The following is a 10722-nucleotide window of genomic DNA, read 5'->3' as shown; positions in this document are numbered from 1 at the left end:
CTCTCTCTCTCTCTCTCTCTCTCTCTCTCTCTCTCTCTCTCTCTCTCTCTCTCATATATTCTACCAAATGATATTTTATCTTCTTCAAAAAGCAAATTAAGTTATGAAAAACCTGGTTTTTGCAATGAATTAGAACTTCTAAAATTTTACACTAATAGGTACATGAGATTTATTGCTCCCCTGATGTTTGATTGGATGATGGAACTTGAAGGTACTGACTGAGGATGAAAACAATGTCAAGGCTCTATTTAGGAGAGGCAAGGCTAAGGCATTTCAAAAGACATGCAAGTATGCCCCCTCAAGACAAAATCATTAATTGAGGTTGCTTGCTGAACACGACAAAGTTGTTTATCAAAAGCAGAAAGAACTATACAAAGGAATCTTTGAACCAAAGACCTAGTAATAAGCGAAGTGATAACTTGCTGATTCTCATTTGGCAATGGTTGCTTTCACTATTTTATGGCTTTGTTAATCTCTTCAAGCATAAAAGCCCCAAATCTGACTACTTGAATTGAAATGTTTTGATGACTTAATCATTTCTAAGTAAGGGCCACGCCTTTTGCTTCTGAGAATCACATTATCACGCCTTGCATTGATTCAAATATTCATATTATCACTTTGCTGTTTTATCTAGAAGCTGCTCCACATGACTACATCAAGGCTTCCGGTCTCAAGTGTAAATAATATATTTGGATTGTAACATAATCAAGGAATAAAACTAAGTTGTTAAGTATTACTAAAATATTAGAATAATAAAGTGATCTCTAGAGCAATGTTATGCTGCCTGTAAATGTGACTTACATGTTACTTTATGTACAATCAGAAGCTACTATAATAATGTAGAATGTTAGTGATATTGATTCTTAGACAATTCTGCTACAAGAGAAAAATATTCTCAAAATTTGATCAAAGATGCATGTAATTCTTCTGCTCTGTGCTTCTAAGTTCTAACAATCCAACTTAAGCTCAAGCCATCATTCCAAGTGCCAAAAATGCCAAGAAAAGAAAACAGTATTTGCTTTAAATGGTAACATTTTTTTAAGTCAGAATCATGAATCTCTGACACTTTATTTTTGGGTCAACATAACAACTCCAAATAAACTATCAACAAAGTATGAAACAACAAATAAAATGCATTACTTCATATCTAATTAATCTTGTGCTTAGTGCTAATATATCTTGTATCCTTTATCATCAAAAGGAAAAGCATATATATAACAAGTAAAAATTAGTTACTACCAAAGTTGCTTGGGCATAGTCGTCCAAACAAAATAAGCACATACTAGTTGCTGGGATAAGTACACATAAACAGCAAAGGACAAACTCATTAGAAACAAGTCTTCCCAATCACCACCCTTTTGCTCTGGACTCAAATATTGCTTGGTCCTTCTTCTCCCAAACTTCTCAAAACCATTCAACAGTGATAATAATCTCAATTTCACCAAGCTATTATTCTTGAGCCTTCATCCATCCATGTCTTTCTTCTTTCCTTCTTGAGAATTATTGGAATCATTGGAGGGTCTTCTAACATGGCAGGAAGATACAATAATTCCATTTGTGAGTTGATGAGCAAGTAGTGCCTTTGTGATGCAGCAATAATGGCCAACACTACTAATGAGAGATGCCATGAAAAAGAGTTAAAAATTGAATTCGTGTATGGCTTAGATGGTTTTGTTTAGTAGTGCCGATGAGGAGGGAGCATAAGGTATAACTTGTTACTCACTAATTGACAAAGTTGGTAGTCTTTTCTTTCACGCTATTGCATGAGGACATTATTTTAAGAGAGAAACTCTAACGTGAGATTTTCAATTTGTACTACTAATGTAGTCTTCTAAAAAAAAAACTCATTAAATGTTTTTTATTATATATATAAAATATAAATATTACATAAAATATAATTGGTAGATATTTATGTAGACCAATAGATTTTCTACATATAATACCGTTTAACCTCAAAATTAAAGATTGTTCTTACACCGTGACAAAAGATGCAGTTTTTGTCACCTAATTTTTTAAAAATATTTAATAGTTCAGTAGCAATAAATGTTGTATCTTAAAGTTAAGGGAAAGTATGAGGAGTCAGTAGAATATTTATACAATGTGTACAATGAAGGTTTATGGAGTATTAGAGATATAATCATTAGTGTTACTTTTTCCCATCAGTTGAAGCTTTTGGGATGAGTGATATCATGACATGATATTAGAACGCTAGATCCGAAAGGTTAAGAGTTCGATCCTTGGTAAATCCAAAATAAGTTTAATCTTTTGGGAAGATGTTTATTATCCCTAGTACTCGGATGGTTATTTTAGATAGTATGTGGAATGTTCATTTTATAACTCAATAGGCCATTGTACATATTGTACAAATAGTCTTAATCCAAACTCAATAAAACCATTCACACAATGTGCGCGTGAATCATGCACTTCTTCTTAGCATTTCTTCGTTTTTTTTTTTTGCATATTTCCTCCTCATCATCGTTCTTTTGTTGTTGTTGAGTTTTTTTATTTCTTCTCCCTCTCTTCTTTTTATTGGCAGTATTTTTATTTTTTTATTTAATTTTTTCTCTTTTTTTTATTTTTCTTCTTGTTAAAAGGATAAATAAAAAAATTATAAGTAGGTGAAATAAAAAAAATAAAGAAAAAAGAAGATGACATTGAAGAAAAAGAAGAGGAAGATGGAGTATTTTAAATTTGTAGAATTCATTCAAGAAAGTAGCACTAAATTTTTTAATTTTGACACATGAAGTTTTTTTAATTTTGACACTGAAACTTTTTTTTTTTGTGATCTAAGTTCTTATTAAAAGGGTGAAATAAGAAAAAAAGAAGAATAATAATATGACGAGGAAGGAGAATTTTGAATTCTGCAAAACTTATTAGAAATAACACCAAAAATTTTTTATTATGATATAGGAAATTTTTTAATTTTGACATCGAAATTTTTTAACTGTGATATAAGTTCTTGTTAAGAGGGTGAAACAAGAATAATTACGAAAATATGAAATAAAAAAATATGAAGAAGAAGAGAAAGTGGAGTTTTGAATTTTATAGAATTTATTAAAAAATTAATACTGAAATCTTTTAACTATGACACAAAAAATTTTTTAATTTTGACATCGAAATTTCTTAATCGTAATACATAAAATTTTTTAACTATTTTTTTATCATTGAATTAATTAAGTGGTATTAAACTCATAGATAAGAGGTCTAACTATTTTTGTGTCATTTGTAATAAATTATTGTATTTTTTTATTCTAAAACATATTTGAATATATTTTGTTGATTGAGTGAGTTAAGATTTTAAATTTGTAGTTTTTTAAATATTTTTTTGTGCCATTTATAAAAAATTTTGGTGTCATTTTTAAGAGATTTTTTGTGTCATTAACAAAAAATTTTAGTGTCACATTTGTTATTGTCAAACTAATTGTGTGATATTGAATTAAGAAGAAAAAGATTGTGGTGGGGTGAGAGTGGTGGTGGTGGAGAAGGAGATATTGGTAATAATATGATAATTATAGTCATGATGATAATAATAAAGGAGGAGGAACACGAGAATAACATAAACATGTATATATAAATTTAACTTGGTTGAACTTGTTAAAAAAAGACTTGCTTATCTAACGTTTTTATTTTAACTTTATAAATAATTTAAAAAAGGGGTAAGTACGATTTTGGTCCCTTAAGTTTAGTGTCAGAATCGAATTCGTCCCTCTTGTTATTTTGCCATTAAAATCGTCCTTAATATTTTTTTTCGTATTAAAATCGTCCTTTTTATTTTTTTTGGACAAAAATGTTTGTGGAGAGTTCTGCATGAAAGCTTAGCTGTCATGACCAACATCTACCGAAGATTCTCATCAACCTCCATTGTGTGTCCAAGGTGTAGAGAGGCTGCCAAATTAATCTACTACTGTTTTAAAAAATGTGCATCCTCTGGTGACATTTGGAGAGGACCTCAACCGGATTTGATCACATTCATTTTTTTTTTGTTATTGAAGATAGGAAGATTCGAATCCGCAACCTCTTAGTTGAGTGTGAAGAGACTATACTATTTGAACTATAATTCATTGGTATAAAAATATTTTCATTAATCAAATATAAAATAACAAATTTTATTGCTGCATTAAAATTTCCATGCATGGTTTTGGATCCTGGATTTCCTGACAGAGCTCATAGCTGTATGAACATATCTTAATTGATTGATTGATTCCAAGTCTGAACTCTGAACCTCCGAAGAGAGAATCGTGTTTCTTTCGTCAAATGAGTGTCAACTTTCAAAAGCAAAAGCATATTCTAAAAGCAAACCACGTGACGTCAAAAGCATTACAAGAGTCAAATGCTGCCAGCTTTTATCACGTTCATCTCTGTATTCTAATGTTTTGATGTGAATTAATTATTAATCCTAATCCTACGGTTCTTGAGACCCTTACACCGCTATCTTTACACGTGTAGGGTTCCGATTCAATTCCTTTCAAGAGAGAATTTTGAAAAAAGAATACGCGACGACAGATTGCAGGTCGCAAGTTTTGCATCCCCATAACCAATCACATATTGCCACGTCATTGAGTTGAAAATGCTTAGTCTCTGCCTGTTGAAGAATCCCAAAGTGCAAAAGAAAAAATATTTAAAAAATATTGGGGGCGATATCACATGCTATGATGTGCACAAAACGATCCAACACCTCAATCAAAGCCTGCACGGTACAAGGTTATACAGTGAAAGATTCTTTGCACAAATTTGATACAAAGTTTTGTTTTTCTTAATTACACAACTCCTTTTGTTTTCGCTTTTTATTTATCAATAAAAGGAATTAATATTTTTAATAGCGTAAAATTTATAATATCTTTTTAATACTTTACCATGTTAAGCGTTAATGCTATATGTCAATTGCGGTTTTTTATTTCAAAAATGTTATATGAAAGCTGAAAGTAAAAAAAAAAGCTCAGTTCTTCACAAATCACAATATGCATAGCCTATGCCCAATATGGTTTGTATTAACGACGGTATGATGTCAAGTCATGGCATTTCTGATTTTATTTTTGGCATATTTTTTTGAATAAAATAAGAAATAATATATTATTAATTGTTAATATAAAATATTATTTAAATGTAATTTAAATCTCAATTCAATCACGAAATCCACTACCATTATTGCACACACATCAGACATCACCCCAAACACTACCACCGTCATTTTTTTTTATCTCTTCTAATCTCATTTTAAATTACCATTCTCAAATCTCAATCACTTTTATTCAAACAAATATATTTAATTAAATCAAAACAACAATAAAAATAATGATTAAATCTGAGACATAAACTAAACACACACATACACTCACACTAGAAGAAGGAAAAGGCAGTGTAATGGTGAGGAGAGCCACTGTTGTCGTTGGTGTTAAGCTAGAGTGAGAAAGAGATAATAGAAAGAAAGAGAGGAACAAAAGAGTGTTACGAGATGGAGAAAGGGAGAGAAAGAGAGCTCAATGGAGGAGACAGAGGAGGTGTGGGGAACGATGGCAGTGACTGCAATTCGCAAAGAAGCTGACTGTGCAATTTTGGAATTAATGTATTTTTTATTTGTTTTGAGAATTAATGAATTTATTTATTTTATTTTTTGAATAAAACCCATTTCATTTACTTTCAAGTTTCAATTCATCAACTGTTCTCTTCTACATATAATAATTAATAAATGCCTCTAAAATGCTTTTGAGAGAATCAATTTTTGTTGGGTTGGGTGAATAATACAATAATGGTTTCTGGATGACTTATTGGCTTTTTAGTGGCAATGGTATATTCAACCAAGGTACCAAGCCACCAAACTAATTTCCATGTTTGACTTCATTCATAAATTAGAAGTTAGTTGTCAACTTGCTAGCTTTTGAAACGTATTTATAGCTACCTATAGCTATACCTATATTAGTTAGCGTTTTAAAAATAGGAAAAAGAGAGTTGTCTATGTTTTGTTCCAATTTGTTCATCAAAAGCTAAAATTGCAACAAATTTAGAATTTCAAGCCGAACATCTTAATTAGTGGCAACGTCTTACCGAAATTCTTAATTAGTGATTATAACTATCATTTTAATAATGAAATTATCAACAGTTAACTTAAATTTTAATTAACTATTCTTATTAAAAAATTTATCATCCCAATTCCATATGATGGTAGATTTTTAATCTGTTTCAGTGTGCAACGAACTTAGGTAGATGTATTATAACCATGACAGAACTCTGGAGTCTAGACCATCATGTTCGGTTTGAATTTGACCTTAAGCCTCAGTTACACTCATACATGCACGGAAATGGACTTCAAAGCAGTAATTACACTTTGTTGTTAAGACTCCATAAACATGCATTCCACAAAAGTTTTGGTTTTGGCTATCGAAGATTGGAATAACATATTTAGCAATTGAAACATACATTACCAATATCGTGAAGCAAACGCTTGCACTATTTTATTCCTCCTTGTATTGCATTACGTTTTCATGCTAATTCCGTAAGCATTTATTTTTTTTAGAGAAGTCTATTGTTAGTCTTCTATTTTTTAGGTGTTTACGCCCTGTTAATTATAAAAAATAATTTATTTCTTTCATGAACTATAAAGAGTGGTTAGGTGTGGATCCTTTTTGTTGTTGATGGCAATGCCGGAGATGACAAGGGGATAAGCATTAGTGTTGTTAGGAGTTACCTAGATTGCTTTATGATATTCACTGGTTCTTTATGTTGTTTCGCTCCACTTGTTGTGTTGAGCTTCTCTCTTTCAAAAAAAAAGCTAGGTTCTTTTTTTTCTATATCAAAAAAACACATGGTGTAACACAATAAAATGGACGTGTGGCAAAAATTTTCATTGCTATGGTGGCAAAAAATTTTACTGCTATGGTATCAAATACAAATCGTAACCTACTTTTTGGGTTTTTAAAATTTTTTTGTTTCTGAAAATCACCAAACGCTGGCTGCGTTTTGAGTTTTTCATTTTTTTTTATTTTAGAGTTGGCCAAACGCTGGTTGCATTTTTGGAGCAACAATAATTAATTTTTTTTTGAAATCCACAAATGCAGGTTGTGTTTTGAGAGTCAGAAAGTTTTTCTTGAAGGCCTCAAAACACAGGTTGTGTTTTGTATAGAAAACAATATTTTAATCGAGAGCATTGCCCTTGCCTATAGATACAAAATGCAATTTCATCCTTTTTCACTTCTCCTCTTGCTCTTTCTTGTATATATTTCATAGTTGTAATTTTTTTTGGCAATTAGTTGTGTCAAAAAAATCGGGTTATGTGAGGTTGAGGTTATGGAAGGTGTTGTAAATTTGCAAGTGTATTATAACGGTGAGATTATACCAAACACACACGAAGGAGTGACTTTTGTTTGTGAATGTCCATTATCGTTTGCTATTCCATGCACCATGAGTTTTGTAGAGTTGTAAATAGTTTTTGTGATAACATACAAAGTCACATTTCGAAAAAATGTGAGCAATATTTTATACAGGAATTCTGTACAAGTATTTGGTGGACTGATACAGTTTCAAATAATCTCCATCACTGACGACGCAAGTATGCAACATATGTTCTGTATTTATCGACAAACCTGATTTCACGTGCCGATGATAGAGTTGTACGTTGAGTTTGAACAGCATACGGGGATTAATGCGGTTGGCGACGATGTCAACGTTAATGAACTCGGGGATATAGATTGGGAAAAAGATAACAACGACAGTGAAGATGAGTTTGAAGCCAACTATGAAGTCGATAACGAAAACGACGACGGAGACTTAGCAGGCAATCTGGCGGTACAAAATGAGGCGATGCGATTGTAAGTCAGCACCCCTTTGGCGTTCCATCTTTTATGCGGATTATGGATCTCGAAGCCATGCATGCCCCGAAATTTCCTGAGTATGCGAATATCGGTATATTATCTTATGATTATTAGTTAAAGTTACCACTACCATTAATTTTATTTGCCTTGTCCAATTGACGGTGGTTCGCATGTCGCAGGTGAAGGCAACGTTACGGCAGAAGATGGTGAGTTTAGTGTCAGAATGGAATTTGGTTCTAGGAAGTCGGTGATATCTGTAATCAAAAGCTACACTATCTCTAGAGGAATTGATTACACTGTTTATGAGTCTGAGCCACAGACATTCAATGCGAAATGCATGGGTTATGGTGCAGGGTGCAATTGGCTTATCCGAGCTAGCTTGATTCAAAAGAATGGGTGTTGGGAGATCAAGAGATACAATGTCAAACACACATGCACGATGGGCATGATTTCACAAGATCATGCCAAGTTGGACTCAAACACAATTGCAGATGCCATTAGGCAATTAGTTGAAGCAGACCCGTCGATAAAGGTGAAGTCTATTATTGCAGAAGTCAGTCCAGGTTCAACTACACTGTAAGTTACCGCAAAGCTTGGTTGGCAAAGCAGAAATCTGTCGCAAAAGTTTTCGGTGATTGGGAAGTTTCTTACCAGACTCTGCCAGTCTGGTTGAAAGCAATGACTGCAAAGATGCCAAGGTCTCGTGTTCAAATAAAAACGATCCCCGTTTACCGTGAGAGTGAGGAGGTTCAAGGTGTAAGAGTTTTCCATCGCATTTTTTGGAGCTTCTATCCGTGTATTGTATCATTTAGGCACTGCAAGCCATTGGTGCAAGTTGATGTCACACACCTGTACGGAAAATATAAATGTGCATTTCTAGTTGCGGTTGCACAAGATGGGAACCAAAACATTGTGCCTATTGCATTTGTGATAGTCGAGGGTGAGATGGCAGAAACGTGGGAGTTTTTCCTAACCAATTTGCAGAGATATGTTGTTACCATTGATGGCGTGGGCATTATTTCTGACTGCCATAACTCCTTCGACGCAGCAATAGCTCGCAGTAATGGTGCATGGTCACCATCAAGAGCATGGCACATGTTCTGCATCAGGCACATCGGGTCCAACTTGTTAAGGAGGTTCAAGGCTCTGTATTTGCATAAACTCGTGGTTAACACAGGTATTTGATTTCGCTGTTATGGTCTTATTCATAGTAATTTTGTGGCATCTACTTATGATTAAATGGTTTGTTCAACAAGCTATTCTAGGACGGAACAGGAGTACAACAAAAACTACCAATAGCTTAAGGAGTGGGGTGAGGCATATACTCAACTCAATGGTTCGATGAGATCGGTGTTCAGAGATGGGGTGTATTTATCCAGTGGCGTAGTCTGTGTCCAAGCAATACAAGATAAACTGCAACAGACTACTTCCTTGGTGCCTTCTTCGAATACAAAGATGGGTGTATTTATCCGGTGACGCATTCCATGTCCGTAAATTATACGAATGACCTTGAGACACTCCGACATTCAAACCACCGCCAATTAGGGGTGCACATGGGGCCGGGTGAAGCCGGGTTCGCCGTGACCCGAACCCGACCCTAAATAATGACCGGGTCTATTTATGAGACCCTTACCCAACCCTAGACCCGATGAAATCGTGTTACTTTCGGGCCACACTTAAGCCAGGTCTAAATTGGGTGAAGCCCGGGTTTTGATCAAGTTTATCACGACATCACCAAAAATTATATTCTACATCTTTTGAACCTCTAAATTTTGAAAAATAATTATTCCATAACAATGCAACATTCGCATAATAATAATTTAGAATCTAATAATAATAATTTAAAGTTTTATAATAATAATTATATCAATTACACATTAAACATTCAAAGTTCAAAAGACAATTAAAACAAAGTTAACAACCAACACAAGATTAACATAATAATAATAATAATTTATAGTGTCATACCAACCTATAACAACAAAATATTAAGTAGCAAACAACTACACGGGTCTAACAGGTTGGGGCCGAGTGACCCGAGGCTTGGCCCGAACCCGATTTAATAAATAACCAGGGCCATCTATTGAAACATCGGGTCTGACCGGGCCATAACGAAACCGGGCCAAATTAGCCCTGAAGTCATCGGGTCCGGTCCGGGTCTTCGGGCCGGACCGGGTCTTGTGCACCCCTACCGCCAATATCAGAAGCACCGACATCTGGCATGCTCGCACTGCTAGTGTCATACAAACCAGAACCACTCATCCCCAGAGCACTCGTTCCACCGTAGTCAAACCAGTGCTGAAGGTCATGTCCCAAAAATTTCTCTTCCTGTTGCAGATATTCATTCAAATTGAATAACTTGGTATGTGGTGGTGCGGAAGGACAATGATGATCTACATGACCCTACGATTGATCCATGTCGAAGTCACTGACATGACCTGATGTGGCATGACGACAAGCAAACTGCTGAGAAGTAGCAGGCCCTTGTTGCTCTGGTGACGGAAATAGATAATCTGTATCTCTCAGGATCTGAGACAAGCTGATGGTATCAGATCCACCCAACAGACTAAACTGACCATCTGTTGGAATAACCATCTGTCGTATATAGGGTTCAGCTGCCTGAGGTGGTTGTGGTTTCGGTATGTACGGTTGTTGTTGCTCCCACGCCGGTCACTGCTGTTGGCCGTAGGCCGGTGCCTGGAACTGCTGGACATATGCCAGGTCCTGAAAATACTGCTCATACCTTGACATCTGGAACTGATGCTCATATGCCGGGGCCTGAAAGTGGGTCTCTTAGCTATTATTTTTATCATAGTTATCAGAACCGAACCAGTATGATCGGGTCACCGGATCACTGATTCAACCGGTGGGTCACTGATTCACCCGGTTAACCCAGTCATAAATTAAAAAAATTATA

At 34.6% G+C, this 10722-nt stretch overlaps 1 long non-coding RNA gene across 1 annotated transcript in view; it reads left to right on the top strand.

The window, feature by feature from the left end:
* LOC110269974 overlaps positions 1-1644 on the top strand; it is a 2176-nt gene extending 532 nt beyond the window's left edge. The window contains exon 2 of the long non-coding RNA XR_002358849.1: positions 212-1644. This is a non-coding gene — a long non-coding RNA (uncharacterized LOC110269974). The remainder of the gene's footprint in view (positions 1-211) is intronic.

This window comes from Arachis ipaensis, chromosome B03, assembly GCF_000816755.2.
Source record: "Arachis ipaensis cultivar K30076 chromosome B03, Araip1.1, whole genome shotgun sequence".
Classification (NCBI taxonomy): domain Eukaryota; kingdom Viridiplantae; phylum Streptophyta; class Magnoliopsida; order Fabales; family Fabaceae; genus Arachis; species Arachis ipaensis.
The sequence above is the reverse complement of the archived record's forward strand: the minus strand, read 5'-3'. Positions and strand labels throughout refer to the sequence as shown.